The following is a 19,269-nucleotide window of genomic DNA, read 5'->3' on the forward strand; positions in this document are numbered from 1 at the left end:
GGCCTTTGGGAACTTCCTGGAGAAATAGAATTGAGTTCTTGTGATCTTCTATTAATCTTCTCCTCAATTCTAAACATGCCCTTCTTCATAAGTTCTTCATGATTTTTTTCAATTCTCAACCCAACATCATCACACTTTTCACTAGATCTTGTCTACGAAGGAGGGGGGTCTTCTTTAAACCATTTTGAAACAATACTTTCAATCTTTACCCCCAAATGTTTGAACTCCCCGTTCGGTGATTTGTGATTTTCAAAACTCATAGATGGTTGAGTTACAATTTGTTTTATAGGCTCTATAGCATTTATGGCTTGCATTTCTTGAATGTTTAAGGGAGATTTCATCCAACTTATGTTTGACCATTCATGGAGGTTCAATGTCACTTGATCAATTAACATATATGCTTCATCTACACTTTTGTCCATAAAAGAACCTCCAGCTAATGAATCCAATAAACTCTTATCTGAGAAAGAAATTCCCCCATAGAATATGTGCAGAATCAATCATTTTTCAAAACCATGATGAGGGCACTGTCTTTAAAGACTCTTGAATCTATCTCATGCTTCAAACAATGATTCTCTATATGCCTGAGCAAAATTTGTTATGCAATTCCTCATATACACTGTTCTGCTTGGAGGGAAAAATGATTCAGAAATTACTTCTCCAATTACTCCCAACTTGTGATACTTTGAGGATGGAGAGAATATAACCAAATCCTTGCTTTATCCTTGATACTGAAAGGAAATGTCATCAATCGAACTGCATCGGCTGACACTCCTTCACATTTCACCATATCACAAATCTCTAAAAATGTTTCAAGATACAGATAAGGACTTTCTGATACTTCTCCTCCAAATTTGTGACCTTGTATCATGAAAATTAACTCTGGATCTAGTTGAAAACTTTCTGCTTCAATTTGAGGTTGCACAATGGGAGACAAAAATTTTGCAGATAAAAGGTGTAGAAAAATTTCTCATGGGCCTGCTTGACATGTTAGTGCTCATGGATATTCAAGAATCAAAAACAAGAAATAAAATGCAATATGAAAAGCAAGAAGGAAAATGCAGAATTTAAATTGTAAGAAAGAAAGTGCATAATGAAAACAAGAAAGAAAAGACAAAAGGAACAAGAAAAATATCTAGAATAATTCATATGCCAAGAACAAGATTGCAAGATATGTTTACAAAAGAAAAAGAAGAGAGAAACTAAATCAAAAGAAAAACAGAGAAAAGTTAGACAAAAATGTTAGAATAAAAAATCCAAAATTAGAATTACAACAAAAAAAATTGACAAGAATGTTATATACGAAAGGATTCTAAGGATTAGTTACAACTATACAAATGAAAAGAAAAGTTATGTTATGTTGTCTAACTCAATTGATAATCTCTAATGTTATAGCGCAGTCCCCGGCAGCGACGCCAAAAACTTGTTGACCTCCGTAAGTGTACGAAAATATCGTAAGTAATAATAAAAGATATCATATACACATGGACTGGAATAAGCACTAAAGATGTCTCAATGTGAATTAGCTAAACAACTAATCAATTGGTTTTCAGAAGCTAAGTATGACTATGAAATGTAAACAAAGAAATGAAAGAATAAGAAACAAGAATAAGGGCAATGATAAAGGTATGTTCTAGAAGTTTTGGTTTCTTTGTAAGGTTCTTCAATGTAAATGATCTACCAAATCTTATTCCTCAATTGTTCATCATTTGTAGAAGGTTGTCGGTTCCCTCTTGCAATAGACAACCGGCCTAGGACTGAAATATATCTAAACATGATCAATTAGAAATGAATCTATGTTGTCCTTACACCGGCTTGCCTGTCACGTGCGTCCCTCGGATAATCAACATAAAATTCATCACTCCTCAACCGTATCAAGATATAATATATAAACACATATAATCTATCTTACCCTCTTAAAATACCTAATTTCCCCTTCAAGATTACCCCTCAAACGTCCTTACACGGGCATGTTCCTGTCACGAACGTCCCTCGGAAAATCGAATGAGGAATTACCTCTACAAGATCCACAAGATATCCAAACATTCAATCAAGCATGGTAATTGAGCCCTAATCACGACAATCCACACAAGAATGAATAGATACAAACAGGGCAAAATCATATAAATAGGAATTAGGCAAATCCACAAGAGTTTACATCAAATCTCCATTACAAATACTCCCTTCATCCTAGAACAAGAGATCTAATCAATGGAACAAGGAAAGAAAATCGAAGAAAAGATGATTACAAGCATTCTTAATCCTCTCCAATCTAAGAAAAGAAAGAAAGAAAACTTATCTATAAAGAAAAACGTCTTCGGATCCAATCCTTGCTTTCCCAGAGTCGATTCGGTGAAGATCCACCTTTAGATCGCCGGAAATCCCTCCAAGAATGGTAAGGAACTCCCCAAATCTTATTCCCCCCCCCCCCCCCCCCAAAGGAGAAAAAATTTCTCTCAAATTAAGAAGGAGGCCTTATATAGAAGAGGGGTTTGGGCACCACACGGCCCCGAGGCGCGGCCGTGTGAGGTTCACACGGCCAAAGCCATTCCCTTCTCTGCCAACCTTACACGGTCGTGTGTGGTACACGGCCGTGGCATGCATCTTCCATGACTCCCCTTGCACGGTCGTGTAGATCTATACGGCCTGGACTGCTTCTGCCTCTGGAAACCTAGCACGGTCGTGTGGTGTACACGCCCAGAACCCTCTTGCTCACTGGAAATCCTGCACGTCCATGTGGTGTACACGTCCAGGGCTTCCCTGGTCTCTGGAAATCTTACATGGTTATGTGGTGTACACGACCTGGCTCTATTTGGCTTCAAATCTTGGCACGGTCGTGTGAGGTTTACACGGTCAAGCCCATCTTCCTTTCCTGCTGCAGCTACACGACCAAGGATCTCCACACGGCCTAGGCAACCCCCCATGGTAGGATCATGTGAGGTTCAGGAATGGTGTCTTCCTCTCTTGCTTCGCTTGCAGATTTGGCCTTGAACACGAAACCTTCACCAAATTTGACTCCTGTGTACAAAAAATGTACAAAAGTATATCTCCGAACAAAAAGAGTAAATATGCTAAAAAAGAAGCTGGAAGTACGAAAATACGTAAATAAAGCATGTACAAAGTATGTGAATGTGTGTCAAAACATGTTAAACAAGTGTATACAATCTACGCACATCAATAGGTCGACGGGCTAACCGGATGTCTAGCATGAAGTCCAGCTAGGTCGACGGGCTGACCTGATAGCTGGCATGAAGTCCAGACAGGTTGAGAGGCTGACCGGATGTCTGGTAAGTAAGTTAAGGTAAGTCATTGGAGGGGAGTGACTTGGCAAGGACATGTTCTCAGTTAGGGAACTTAAGCGTCAATCCAACTTAGAATCATTTCAGGAATCTAAGGTGAGATCGTGACTAGATTCTGGTCTCAATGAGATGAAATCTAATTACTACTCTATAATTATGCTAATACTTTGTTTTGTAGGGTAGTATAATTTGCATTTGCCTTAGACTAATATTTTCTTGCAAGAAATTGAGTTGCTGAAGAATGGTGGTCCGGGCACTCGGAATGCAAATTCTATCCCGACGCAACGTGGAGCGTGCTGATTGGCTGGGTCGGCATCACAGTCCAGGTACCCAGAAGGGATCCGGGCGCCGGAGCTTCCTATATAAGGAGACCACCACCTGGAGCAAAGTACAACAACTTCTACTATGACTGTTCTCGTGCGTGCTGCTTCCAAGACACTCTTGCTACGCTGCGAAGCTTCTCCGACAACCAGCGATTTAAGTCTTTATTTTATTATTGTCGGTAATTTCATATTACAAATTTGTATACTTATTGCGAATTATTAGTGATTGTCCAATGAAAGCACTCAATGAGTGCGGGCCTTGGAGTAGGAGTCGACGAAGGCTCCGAACCAAGTAAAATTGGTTGTGTTAGCATTGTCCTTACTTTTGTTATTTTCGCTGCGTACTCGATTTGATTTTTGAATTCTCGACGAATGCTATTCACCCCCCTCCCCTCTAGCGTTTTCATAATCCAACACCTTGGTGCACCTCTCGGAGAATGTACTCGACGTCTTTCGATTTGACACACTTGAGAAGGGGCCTGGAGAAGACTCTCTTGTAAAACTGATCCTCGATTAAGGTGAACCGCTCGGTCCTATTCTTCAATAAGAGGGCTTCTTCCGAATCGAAAGGTGTAGCTCCCGAACATAGAAACTCTGTCAGAGTTGTCTTCCAGTCGTTCGATAAGGTTATTCCTTCCATTCGTTCGATATGCGCCACAAGCGAAACTTGTTCGATCGATTGATCTATGACGATCGGCGTCAAGAACTGGCTAGTTTCGCTAACTCATCCACCGCCTGGTTCTCCGATCGGGGGATCTTCTGTATAATGACCTCCTGGAAGTTGGCCTTTAGCTTCTCAAAAGCCTCTACATAGAGCCTTAGTCGAGCGTTGCTTATCTTGAATGTCCTGGATAGCTGTTGTACAGCAAGCTGGGAGTCCGAGTGGATGAGGACTTTAACTGCTCCCACATGCCGAGCTACCTGCAGGTCAGCTATCAGTGCCTCATACTCTACTTTGTTATTAGTGGCTTGATAGTCCATCCGAACGGAGAGCTGCATTTGGTCTTTCCATGGTGAGATAAGCAGTGTGCCGATTCCGCTACCTCGCCGAGTGGACGAGTCATCCACATATATCTTCCATGTTACCGCCGACTCGTCACTCTGGACTTCTATGACAAAATCCACCAAGGCTTGAGCCTTGATTGTCGCTCAGGGTTGATATTGAATATCGAATTCGCTTAGCTTGGTCGTCCATTTGATTAGTCTTCCTAACGCTTCCAGGTTGAGAAGGACTCATCCCAAGGCACTGTTAGTTAGCACGATGATTATGTGCACTAGGAAGTACGGATGAAGTCTCCAAGCGGCGATAATCAAAGCATATTCTAGGTTTTCGAGATCAATGTAGCGAGATTCAGCATCCTAAAATACATAGCTCAAAAAATATACAGGCTGCTGCTCTTGGCTGTTCTGCCTAACCAGAGCCGATCCAACGGCATGTTCATTAGATGATAGATAAATCCAAAGTAGCTCACCAATAACTGGCTTGGCTCATACAAGTATAGAGTTTAGACATTCCTTCAGCTCTTCTAGTGCCTGATCACACTTGGAGTTCCATTGGAATTTCGTGGCTTGATGAAGCACTTTGAAGACGGCAGGCTCCGATCGAACAACTTGGATATGAACTTGAACATCACCGTGATTTGACCGGTCAACCTTTAAGCTTCCTTCAAGTTTTGAGATGGCGGCATGTCATGCAAAGCTTTGACCTTGCTCGGATTGGCTTCAATACCCCACTCAGTGACTATATAGCCCAGAAAGCGGCCACTCTTCGCGCCGAACATACACTTGTCGGGATTCAGTTTTATCCCATAAGTCCTCAGCATCCGGTAAGTCTCGTTGATATCTGCGTATAGGTCAGCAGCTTGGAGGGATTTAATTAATATGTCTTCGACGTATACCTCCATATTATGACCGATCTACCGTTGGAACACCTTGTTCATCAGCCTCTGGTAAGTGGCTCCGGCGTTCTTGAGTCTGAATGACATGACGTTGTAACAGTACATTCTGTCGGCCATAATGAAGCTGACCTTCTCTTGATCCTCGTGGGCGAGCGACACTTGGTGGTATCTCTAGTACGCGTCGAGCATGCAAATCAGCTCACAGCCCATCGTTGAGTCCACCATTTGATCTATCCTGGGCAGCGGATAAAAGTCGACAGGCCTTGTTCAGATTGCGGAAGTTGATGCAATAGCTTGGAGACTAACATAACATTGGCTAGCCAACTTCCCTAATATGGCTAGCCTCCAACAGCTTCTCTATCTCCGCACGGATGATAACATTTTACCCCGCGCTGAAATCTCTTTTTCTCTGCTTCACCGACTGAGCGTTCGGTCAGACATGAAGCTCATGCTGAGCCACACTCGAGGAGATACCGGGAAGCTCGTGTGTCGACCAGGTGAACACATCGTGATTTTGTTTAAGGCAGGCGACCAACTCTGCCTTCTCCTCCTCTAGGTCGGCGGCAATGAAGGTTATTGCTTCTGCTCAGCTGGGATGAATCTGGACCTCCTCCTTTTCTTCGTATACCAAGGTAGGGGATTTTTTAGTGATCGTGTTTACCTCCAGTCGCGGAGTCTTCCGAGCGCTCCTAGCCTCGGACTTGACCATCTCGACGTAGCATCGTCGAGCGGCCAGTTGATCACCCTTGACTTCGCCGACCTGGTCGTCTACCGGGAACTTGATTTTTTGGCAGTAAGTAGATACTACTGCTTAGAATTTGTTGAGGGTCGGTCGGCCCAATATGACATTGTAGGCGGATGATGCCTCCACCACGATGAAGTTGGTGGTCTTGGTTCTCCTCAGTTGCTCTTCTCCTCAGTACTTCGTTCTCCGTGAAGCCGTACAACGGGGTCATCATGGGCAGCATCTCGGTTCGATCAATTTGTAACTGATCAAGCACCCTCTTGAAAATAATGTTCACCGAACTCCCTATATCAACAAAAGTTCGGTGAATTATGTATTGGTGATTACCGCTCGGATGATCAGCGCGTCATCATGAGGGATCTCCACTCCCTCCAAGTCACTGGGGCCAAAGTTGATCTGGGGCCCTTCAGCCTTCTTCTTGCTGCATCCTACGGCGTGGATCTCCAACTACCGAGCGTATGACTTCCTGGCTCTGTTGGAGTCGCCGTCGGTCAGCCCTCTGGTAATCATGCCTATCTCTCCTCGGGAAGCATTGTTCCTGTTTTCTTCTTCGCGGGTGGATAGTCTATTTCGCTCGGCCAGGACTCTGGAGGGTCGGTATTATCCCTCCACTGATGTTGGTGATGGCGCTCGGACTCCCTTCTTTCTTCCTCTCACCGCCTGATCGACCGATGCCTTTGTCACCGATCGGAAGAAGTAGATCGACGGCGATATCCTCTTAGGGCCGATCCGCTGATAATTGGTATCAGCCCACGATAATCACGTGTGATGTCAGTCGATGACTGGTGGAAAGAACAAAACATCGGCATCCATATTTTGTCCTTGATGCCTTTGGCTGACCGGACGCCACATGTTGCACGACATGAGCCCTAGTCTCTTGGAGTGGTCGCGCTCCTTCGGCCCTCGACCCCTTTGGTGGTTGATGGCTGCCTGAGGGTCAGCATTCGGTCGACACCGTGGGTTCGATCAGCGCCTCTTTCCTTCTGGCCGCTTAGGTATTTTCCATGTTTATATACTCGTTGGCCTTCTTGAGCATGTGGTTAAAGTCTCTGGATAACTTCTTAATGAGCGACCGGAAGAAATCTCCCTCGGTGAGCCCCTGAGTGAAGGCATTCATCATTGTCTCGGACGAGACTGAGGGGATGTCCATGGCCACCTGGTTGAAGCGCTAGATGTACGCTCAGAGCGCTTCCTTATGTCCTTGCTTTAGGGCAAAGAAGTTGATGCTCGTCTTCTAGTAGTGTCGGCTGCTGGCGAAATGGTGCTAGAAAGCGGCTTGGAAGTCTTTGAAGTTCTATATTAAGTCGTCTGATAGTCTTCGGAACCAGCGCTGTGCCGATCCAGAGAGCGTAGTGAGAAAGACTCTACACTTCACTCCGTCTGTATACTGGTGCAGCGTGGCCTCATTGTCAAACTGATCCAGATGATCATTTGGATCGGTCGATCCGTTGTACGTCCCGATCGTCAGCGGGGTATAGTGTCGAGGCAGAGGGTCTTGTAAGATCTCCTCTGAGAACTGTCGGTTGATTTGTTCGGGCGATGTGTTGCTCCGAGGTGCCTTGCCTTTTCGTGCATCCCGAACGGGAGCATCATCGGAAGATGATCCCCGCTCTTGATGCGCCTGAGCTATCTCTGAGGGGGTTTGGAACAAGGCGCGATGGAAGGGGATCGGCGCAGGCGGCGCTTCCCCCTGTGTGTCGGTCGACCTTCTGTTCTACCCCCATATGGAGAGTTGCTCTACTCGGTCTTCTTGCCCCACTCGCCAGTCGCCCGCCAATGTTACAGGCTACGACGCTAGCTGATCAGCTAACGCTTGTTGTTGTTGTCGCTCAATCATTTTTGCTGCTCGGGCTTGAATGAGCATCTCAAGCTCTTCTTGGGTGAGCATTACGGTAGTGAGTCGTCCAGCGTCCTCCATCTTCTCGGCTCGGATGCAGGTGACATTTCCACAGACGGTGTCAAATATGATCCTGTCCGAAAGTCGAAGAGACGGAAAGCTAGGGATGTGGCGCTTACGCTGACCTCCTGCGGACTCCGCGCGAACCTGCAACACAAACTCTGTCAGTGCCAAGCCAGGGAAGGGGTCCCCGGCGTTGGCCCTCCGACGCTCAAGTCAATCACCGATGATGAGGAATGAAGTGGAGCAACAAGAAGACTATAGTGCAAATAATAAATATCGCATACCTCCGCCGACGCTTGGACTCCCTTTTATATAGAGCTCCGGTAGCACGTGTACACGCTTCCCAATATGAGCACGCATCTCAAAGCTTCCCTGAAAAGACTTGTCAATAAAGTGCCTCTGACACAGTACCTTAACAGGCCGAGCATATCTCTGAAGTGACAATGAAAGCTTTCATCATACGATCTTCTGGCAGTCCATGCCCGGTGTCGGTGACCCTAACTCCCAAAAGGATGTTGACGGATATCAATGTACTGTACTGCTAGGCCGAGCGGGTTTGTCGCTCGGCCAGCTATTCGCCGCTCTGGTGCCCCATTCGGTCGACAAGAACCTTGATACTCCTTTGTCTGTTTGGCCGAAGTTCCACTCTTCCATTGTCGAGACTTGCTGTTAGGCTGAGCAGGGTAGCCACTCGGCCAAAGTTGAACTCTGTCGATGTCAAGCCCTGCTGTCTGGCCGAGCGGGTTAGCCGCTCAGTTAGACTTCTGCACGTCATTCTCCCTTGAGCGTCGGTTGTTTGATTATTCCCCGTGTCGAAGGCAACGGTGGGTTAGATCCTTATCCCCGGTCGGGGCATGCTTTACCCGATCGGCCAATGTCATCCACTCATTGACCGCCTTGACTTTGGCCTCCTTTGACCTCCACCGTGGCAGCGGGGTGGGGCCCTTCATCATCACTGCATCATATACTTAAGTCAAAGGAAACTTGCACTCGAGTTGCAATAAGAACTTCACAAACATATCCATATTATAGATAAACATATGAAGTCTTACAGCGAGTCATTCCAATGAACTAATTACCATAACTAGTATTCACATTTAACTGTCGACATCCCAATGTTTTCAGCCAGTGAGAAAAATAGCTGCTTGGCGAACCAAGGAATATAACCCGTGCTAGTCTTACAGAATTGATGATGTTTGAATGCATCAATTTGATGACTAGGGAAATTCCAATACATTCATAATTGCATATGTATAGATAATCACTAGTTGTTATCCAATTACAATTTCTCTCATGCTATGAATTGTATTGCGGACATTCAGTAAATAAGTTTAAGATAATTAAACATATAATATGTACTCAAATAGTACATCTATATTTAGTAAAAACTATAAGACGATTACCTTAGAACATCCCTTAAAATCTAACAGAGCACTGATAAACAAGAGACTGGATGAGGCCAAGAAAATTATAGAAAGTGTGACACTCAACCACCTTCAATAGGCATCAGAACAAAGTAATCCTACGAAAATTACAGGTAAGTATGACCTTAATGCACTTGATCTAATTATTGCGAAGATGGAGGCACTCACAAAAAGGTTTGACTCATTCAACATAAATTCTATAAATCTAACTGTCAAACAACTGTGAATAGCTTGTATAGAAGTAAATAGAAAAAATAAATAGTTATTCACATAAATAAATAGTTGTGAGCACAGAATAGGAAATTCCCTAAATTAAAGGGTTTAGTTAGAAAGATATCTTTAGGAATAATTAGTTTTCTATTCTCTCTTCTTATTTCTTATTTTATCTGTTGTGATTTTGTATATAATACTAAGTATTCACATTTTGAATGAAGTGAATTTCCACATTAATTCTTTCCACATAATATCATAGTATTAAGTTTTCATTGCTAATTCTCTTTTGTAAGATCGAATAGAGTGATAGAGGGGGTGAATAGTGCGTATCAACTTTTCATGTTTTTTGAAAAGTATGCAGTGGAATTGAAATAGAGAAACAAGCATAATGCTAACAAGCTTTATTTTTACTTGGTTTATAGCTCGTGTCGTTAGTCCAAGGCCCTTGATCGTTGATCACTTTCTTTAGGCAATCAACTAAATATTCGATAAGTACAAGAATTGGAATATGCATAATAATTAAAGACAAAAATAAATGATACTGAAAATAATAGGAATTGAACCTTGATCGTTGTTATCGAAGCAGCACTTCGGTGTCACAACGGAGTTTTGGAGCAGCACCAGAATTATTTTAATGTAAAAGATGTAAGTCCCCCGTGTAATTTTTATGTGATCAACCAAGTCAAGTTAAGTTCTGTTATGTTTTGATGCCATGTGCTTGAGTGTGCAGGAACTTAGGAGCACAGGAGGCTAAGCGAAAGACATAGCTAGCGAGAAGGACAACATGGGAGAAGTCGACGGGCTTGGTGCTTTTGAGGGATAAGGCGCTGCGGAAGAGTACGCTAGCAGACGAGAAGGAAGCGCGCAATGGTTCCAAGGGATGAGAAGCCGGAATGGAAGGTTGCTCGAGAAGATCAAAAAATGGATTTGGGTGAGCCCTATTCTAAATGGCCGAAATCACCCCAAGTGAGAGGAGCCAGAGCAGAAGCTAGACAAAAAGTCAACTTGTTGTTGACTATTGTTAGGACACTTAGAGCGATTCCAAGTGCCTAGAGTTCGGGCGCTCGGAGCTAGTATGAGCGCTCGGATTACTTCGAGTGCTGAGGGGTCTCGAGGGCACCCTCGACTGTGGATCAAATTTAACAAGGTCTGGGCGCCCGAAGCGGGTTCAAGAGCTCGAACCAAAAAGTTTATTGAGACTCCACTTGTTGTAATCCAGTGCGACACGGATAAAGTTCTATCCACGCCCAGCGCTTGGAACCCTTCCAAGCATCCCAATCAGGGCTATAAATACAACCATGATCCTAGTAACTAAATACAATACTTATAAACGTTCTACCTGCAGTTTAACTTTTTAATTCAATGCTTTAACTTCTGTAAGAAACTTCTCCGCCTGAAGAAAATTTTAGTGGACTTTCAACGTCTTGAATTAGCAATATTCTAATTGCAAACCAAGTAAAATCATTGTGTCTCTTTCTCTTGTTAATTTGCTTGTTATTTCTTTTTGTACAAGTGTTTATGTTAATAAAGTTATAAGTTGAGAAAGGTGTTCATTTTTTATTTCAGGCTATTCACCCTCCTCTAATCGGCCGCAAGGGACTAATAGAAGATTGTCGTCTGAACCATTGGTTGAAGGGTTGTTTTATAGGTCATTCTAGGGGCCTGGGCCAGCTCTAGGCACCTCCACTGAGGCATATCTAATCTACCTTTGTTGTTGAGTTATCTAACTTTAGGCACTTGGATCAGCCTCGGGAGCATATATTGCTGATGTGTTTCACCAGGGCGAAGCTCTATCCGAGTCACCTAGACTACTCTTGAGCATCTAGAAGCTGACGTGTGCTAGCCAACCAGGACATGTCATCTCAGCTACATGCATAACTGAGTTCGGGCAATTATGGACCCTTGGATCCATCTAATCCCCGGAACCTTCAGGTGCCTATACTTCGGTAAATATCTACCTATTACTTCGGATAATATCCGAAGTCTATTGTCAATTTTCACATAGTGCTAGATCCCTTTCGAGCATCTAGAATCCTCTTACTCCGACCACCTTCCTACATCACAGAGTTAATACAACATGTATAATAATAATAAAAATTAGTTTTAATAGTCTTGAAACTATCTGGTTCTGACTTTTGGATTGTGCGTGAAACTCTAGATCTAATTGACGTCTATTATTCCTTTCAAGGGCACGCACCCTCACTTACTTCTCTCAGGAGAAGTTACCTGACTTGTCGAACATCTGGTCCTTTAAACCTGTTTGGATTTCTTGCTCGGCATCCGATCCTCTGACCCCAGAACTTCCTCTCGATGTCTTATCCTCAAGACCCATCAACCTGCTACACGTCTGGTCCTCTAAATTTGTCTAGACTTCCTGCCTAGTGTACTATATCTACCAAGTCTTTTGATTAGTATCTGGTCCAACAAACCTACTAAGGCTTTACCTTTGCCTAGTATCTACTTGTTAGAGTGTATACTGAAAGCCTAAGCTTTTGTAAACATTTATTTTAAATAAAGAATCACATTTGGTCAAATTATCTACATTTGATTGTAGTTGTTCAATTAATTTATATTGTAGATAACATAGTATGTGGTGTCACATACAGAAGATAATGTTATCAGTACCTTATAAATTATAAACAGTAGCTCACAACTAAAATGGAAAGGAACAAAACATTGGAAGGTCATAGTGTAATTAGGAATTAGTTTATCTTAACTATATAATTACACTAGTACACTTAGAGTGTATTGAGTAGGACCATTAGAGGTCGTTTCTTTTATACTGACTTTATAAAGGAACAAAGACCTCAGTTATTATGGAAGTGTGTGCTCTTAATCCTAATATAATAACAAACACATATATTTGATATTTATTTCTTTAATTTATCAATGGGTGAGATTTAGTTCGATAAATCAATAAGCCCGATAAGTTGGGAAATGATATCACTTATAGTGTGTGTTGTTGATTATAAAAGGAAACTGTGTCCTAGTGATCTAGGTTGATAATGCCCCCAAGAGGAGCTCATAAGGATTGTCATGTTAAACCCTGCAGGTGGGCTTAGTCCGACATGACGATAAGGTTGAGTGGTACTACTCTTGGACTTAGATATTAATTAAATGAGTTGTCAGTAACTCACTTAATTAGTGGACATTCGACATCTTAAACACAGGGAGACTAACACACTCAAAATAAGAAGGAGCCCAAAAAATGTAATTTGGGATTGGTGCGGTAGTTCAATAATAGTTCTCTAGTGGAATGAATTATTATTGATAAAATTAAGTTGTGTGTTCGGGGCGAACACGGGATGCTTAATTTTATCGGGAGACCAAAACCAATTCCTCCTCTCGGTCCCTATCGTATCCTCTTAGTTATAGAGTACTATACCCACCTATACCCACCTTCATACCCATGGTGTAAGGGCCGGCCAAGCTAGCTTGAGAACCAAGCTAGGGCCGGCCAAACCTTGGTCCATGGGTGGCTGGCCCTAGCTTGAACCCAAGCTTAGGTGGCCGACCCTATTAAATTAGAAAAGAATTTTAATTTTAAAATTTTCTTATGTGGAAGATATAATTTATTGAAGAGATTAAAAATTAAAATATCTCTTTTATAAGTTTCTACAAAAGATTAAAGAAAGAGATTAAATCTCTTTCCTTATTTGTAGATTGGAAGGATATTTTATTTTTCTTCTTTGTAAATTATTCACATGTTGAAAAATTAAAATTATAGAAATTTCTTTTTATCAACCATGAAGGGATTTTAAAAGGAAATTTTATTTTTTAAAATTTCCGAAGACAAATAAGGAATTTTAATTGGTTGATTGAAAATTGCCTTGTTTGCTTCCTTGGTGTGGCCGACCATATACTCTAAGAAAAGGATTTTAATTTTAATTAATTAAAATTTTCCTTTTCAATGGCAATAGAGTTAAGGAAGTTTTTATTAAATTTTCCTTATTTGCCAAGGCTAAAGGATTATAAAAGAGGGGGTTTTTGGTGCCTTCAAGGTGAACAACCTCTATTATTTTCTCCCTCTTTTCTTCCTTGGTGTGGCCGGCCTCTTCCCTTTCTCTTCTCTCCATCTTTGTGGCCGAACCTCTCATCCTCTTTGGAGATCAAGTGGTGGCCGGATTTTAGCTTGGAGAAGAATGAGAGAAAGCTTGCATCTCTTGGAGCTTGGTTGGTGGAAAAAGATCTTCATCCTTTGGAAGCTTTGTGCTTGGCCGAAACTTGAAGGAAGGAGAAGAAGGTGCTAGGTGGTCCTCGTCTCGGAAGATCGTTGCCCACACAACATCCGAGATTAGAAGAGGAATATGGTAGAAGATCAAGAGGTCATTATTTACTAAGTAAGATATAACTAATATTATTTTCCGCATCATGTTAGTTTTATCTCCATGTAAAAATACCAAATACAAGAGGCATGCGATTCTAGTATTTCGAATTAGTTTTCGATGTTGTGTTCTTTTATTTTTCTTTTCCTTGTGATTTGATTGTTCTTTTTGGTTGACCTAAAGTTATTTAAGGAAATTAAATATTAGCTTTCCTTAAAAGGCTTTGTCTAGGCGGTGGTGATTGTTCCCATATCCAAGAAGGCGATTTTGGAAGCCAAATTTAGAAATTAATATTTAATGGAATTAATAACCTAGGTGATTTGGATCGAACGTGTTAAGTTCCGCAGGAGATCCAAGTCTAAACCTAACAGAACAAATAAATTAAACTTAGGATCAAACGTGTTAAGTTCTGTAGGCGATCCGAGTTTAATTTAAAAGAACACATGGTAGCTAGGAAAAGGTTCAGACCTTTGTACAAAATTTTTGTACAGTGGAACCATTAGGTTTTCCGAGTAGCAACCAACACTATTGGGATTTTTGTCTTACCTAGTATCTAGTAAACTTTATTAGTGTTGGTGCAGTTAGCACCAATGATTAAACTCAAGTTTTAATAAATAATAAATGGATCAAACTTAGGTGTTATTTTTGTCTAACTTATTTACCGAGTGTGCAGAAATTGACGGGTCTAGATGACCGAATATAGGCTGAAGCCTAGTTAAGTCTGAGGACCTAATATAGGCTGAAGCCTAGTTAGGTCTGAGGACCTAATAACTAACACGAAATCCAGATAGGTTAAGGAGTGACCTAATATCTGACAAGAAGTCCATCTAGGTTTATGAAACTTGATAGATGGCTAAAGTCAAGTTGGATATGTGAACTTGACAACTGGTAGAAAGACATAGTGAGTCACCCACCAGGGACTCTAGGAAATAGAGGTGAGAGATGAAGTTTTTCTTGAAAAATATGAGGAAAACGAAGGAACTCTAGGGATAAGAAGGAACCCACTTACTCTTGGCCCTATGGACATATTTGCATCTGTTATTGATCCTAAATCTTCATTGAGTGGAAGTACGAAGACAAAACAATAATAAAATATTATTGATGCACTTTGGAAGCAAAGGACACACGGTGTATACCAATATTTAGCTCAATGGGTGTACGAGTCTAGTATTCCTTTTTATGCCATTGACAATGATAACTTCAAGAGTGTGTTTGGTTCAAGTTATCATGTATAATCTTGGTTATGTGATTACCAAGTAATCACATAACCAAAGTTATGGGGAATAAAACATAATCAAATGTTGTTTGGTTCAACCTACGTAATGCAACAAAAACTTGTTTGTTTGAAGGTTTTAATAAATAACCTAGTTTAATATTTTACTATATTACCCTTAGTTACAAAACCAACTATATATTATTATTATTATTTAAACTCTACGTTTTTTTTTCTTTTTCACATTTTTTATGTATTTTTTTATTTTTTTTATTTCTTTTCAGTTTTTATTTTTTTCATTTTTTAATTTTTAAAATTTTTAAAAGTTTTTTAAAATTTTTTTACATTATTTATTTTTTTATTTTTATGCTTTTTTAATTTTTTATATTTTTCCTTTTTATATATATATTTTTTACATTTTTATTATGTTTACATTTTTTAATTTTTTAAAAATATTTTTACATTTATCCTATTTTCTATTTTTTATGTTTTTTTAATTTTTTCCCCGTTTCTTTATTATTTTTAAATTTTTTATGCTTTTTCCTATTTTTACAATTTTTTTAATGTTTTTTTACTTTTTTATTTTTTTAAAAGTTATTTTATTTTATTTTTTATATTTTATATATTTTTTTCTTTACATATTTTATTTTTATCACATTTTTATCTTATTTGAGGGTATTTTGGGTAAAAAAATTCTATTAACCCCAGAATCAAGAAAAACCTCAATTTTCCGATTTCGGGTTGCATGCCCCTTTTGTTGACGTGTTGGACATGGAACATTACTCGGGAATCATCGATTACCTAAACCAAATAAGGTTTTCATTGATAACCTTGGATGGATAACCAAGGTTATCAAGGATAACCCCGAACTAAACATACCCCAAGAGTACTGTGGAAGCGGTTGCTCAATTTTGCCCGAGTTATTGTCCTTTAACTCAATACTTATTAAGGTAGCCTTTATTGAAGGAAGAGATAGATAGAACTAAAAGTTTATTAAAGAAGTAAGAAGAAGAATAAGCTTTGAATGGTTACTCAATTTTGACTGATGCTTGGATTGACCGGAAAAGAAGAAGTATCATGAATTTGTGTGTCAATTGTAAAGAAGGCACAACTTTCCTTTCTTCCAAGGAAGCATCAAATGAAGCACACATCGAGAATTAAATATTCGAATATGTGGACAAGTGCATTGAAGAAGATGGGTCCTAAAGTATAGTTCACATGGTAACGAACAATGCATCAAATAATATGGCAACAAAAGATTTGTTGAAGGAGAAGATGACACATATATTTTGGACTTCATGCGCAAATCACACCGTGAATCTTACGCTTAAAGGAATTGGGAACCAACCAAAATTCAAAGGGGTGATTGAGAAGGCAAATAACTTGACAATCTTTATTTATACATATCATAAGACATTGTAAATGATGAGAAAGTTTACCAGAAAAAGAGACATAGTGAGGCCAGGAGTATTATGATTTGCAATCACTTTTCTAACTTTGCAAAGCTTGATGGAGAAGAAAAGTGAACTAAGATCTATGATTGCTAGTAAAGAATGAAATGCATGCAAACATTCAAAAAATATAAAGGGGAAGGTGACATATAATACCGCTATGAGTATTTGTTTTTGAAATGGAGTAAGTATTTGCTTGAAGGTGTTTGCCCCTTTAGTTAAGTTGCTTTGCCTTGTTGATGGGGATAATAAGTCATCTATAGGTTTTATATATGGAGAATTACTTAGAGTGAGAGAGTATATTAAAGTGGCATTCAAGAATCAAGAGCTTCACTATCATTCGATTATTGATATTATTGATGAGAAAAGTCGTAATCGGCTTAATAGTCCACTATATTTGGTGGCCTACCTTTTGAATCCTTATTACTCTTTTAATGACCGGAGAATAGGAAGTGAAGAAGTGGTCACGAATGACTTATTCACTTGTGTTGAAGCATTCTTTCCTAATGATATTGATAGTCAAAGTGAGGTAGTAAATGTAGAGTTGTTAAAATTTATCAACAAAGCAAGGGGATTTGGAAGACCATTAGTTATAATTGGATGCAAAAAAAAAATGATGAGAAATACGATCCGGGTAAGAACTAAGTACTTACTTTATTTGTTATTTTTATTGTTGTTTGCTATTTCTTGATTTTTTTTATTGTTATTGTTTGATTTATTTTTATTTAGTTGGATGGTGACATTTGGATATAGTGCACCTAAATTACAAAAGATGGCTAAAAGAATATTTTCTTTAACTACAAGTTCTTCTAATTGTGAGAGAAATTTGAGTACTTTTGAGGGGGCCGGGAGTACTTAATTAGTAATTGCTTATTGACTTAATAATTAATATATTTATTTAATGTAAATCCATACAAGTACTTTTGAGGGGGCCGGGAGTACTTAATTAGTAATTGCTTATTGACTTAATAATTAATATATTTATTTAATGTAAATCCATACAAAGAAAAGAAATAGACTAGATACCGGAAGGTTGAATAATTTAGTTTATGCTCAATTCAATGTCAAGATCATAAACAAAAAAGATGACAAGAAGAAAAATAAGTAGATATGCTACTTGCTAGTGAAGCAACTATGGCACAAGGATGGATTGTTGATGGTGGAGATGAAGATATTGAGACAAATATTAAAGATGTCAGAGAACTTGACAAAGAAGAATTTGTATTAGATGGAGAAGAGGAAGATGCCATGGATTTTGAGTTTGAATCTAATACAGATGAAGTGTTAGAGAAATATGGAGATGAACTAGAAGAAAAATTAGGAATATAGGAGATTATATGAGTTATTTTGTGACTCGTGAGAAAACTTTTGTTATTTTGTATACCTTGTCAGTTTCAAACTTTCACTTTGTAGTTTATACTTTAGTCTTTTAGTTTATATACTTTGACTATTTCAGTATTTCTATTTTCATTTATCTATTAGGATCAAATTATGCATTTCATTATTAATATTTTTGTATTTCTATTTTGTATGCTATGCCTCGTCAATTTCAAGATTCAGCTGCCTTGTTACAGAATCCTGCCGAATCGATCAGTTGATTGATTCGGCAAGATTCTGCGACAAACAAAACCTTGCCGAATCGATCGATTGATCGATTCTGCATATTGAATCAATCAACTAATAAATTCAGAAGGATTCTGCGACAAATAGAACCCTACTGAATTGATTAACTGATCAATTCGACGTGTTGAGTTGATCAATTAATTATTCAACACGTCGAATCGATCAGTTGATCGATTCGGCTTGTTGAATCGATCTGCTGATCGATTCAACACGGTTCTATTTGTTGGGAAAACCCTAATGGATCGATCAGCGAATTGATCCGACAGGTTTTTTTTGAAAATTCGCCTACGCACCCAGGCGCTAGGCGATGGGCAATCACCCGCCTACCGTCTAGCGCTTGTTTTAACACTGGTTTAGAGGGCCCATAAAATCTACCAAATCGAAGGCGAGATAGTCGGACGATGGAGGGAAACTGGAACGAAGATGCTGGCCTTCCTTTCTTAACCTATTAATAACTAGAAAAATACCTTTAACTCTTATGTATTTTCTATCCCAGGCCGGATCCTCTGGATCGCTTTTACGGTCCAGAGAATGCTCTCTTTGCATGTATTGGTGGGGATGCATGACCCCCACTTATAAAATAGGTGGAGACCATGCATCTCCACCAATGCATGGAAAGGGAGCATCCCCAGAGGATCTCCTCTCTTTCTATCCCCCCCTCTTGATAATTTACGTCTATTTCTATTTCATTTATTGATATCCGAACTAATTCTAGACAATTCAAGGTTCTACTTAATATTTTCAACATGTGCTTTAATTTACTAATTAAAATAAATAAATTGTATGTAACCTCCAATAATATATAAAGATTAATACTTAATTATATGAATAAAATAAACTTAAGTAGTTTAAAAA

The 19,269-nt window shown here is 39.7% G+C and overlaps 1 non-coding gene across 1 annotated transcript; it reads left to right on the forward strand.

The window, feature by feature from the left end:
• Positions 1-510: 510 nt before the first annotated feature.
• Positions 511-616, forward strand: LOC121993317. Its single transcript, XR_006115178.1, has one exon. It is a non-coding gene; the product is annotated as a small nucleolar RNA R71 (small nucleolar RNA).
• Positions 617-19,269: the final 18,653 nt, after the last annotated feature.

This window comes from Zingiber officinale, chromosome 6B (assembly GCF_018446385.1).
Source record: "Zingiber officinale cultivar Zhangliang chromosome 6B, Zo_v1.1, whole genome shotgun sequence".
Lineage (NCBI taxonomy): Eukaryota > Viridiplantae > Streptophyta > Magnoliopsida > Zingiberales > Zingiberaceae > Zingiber > Zingiber officinale.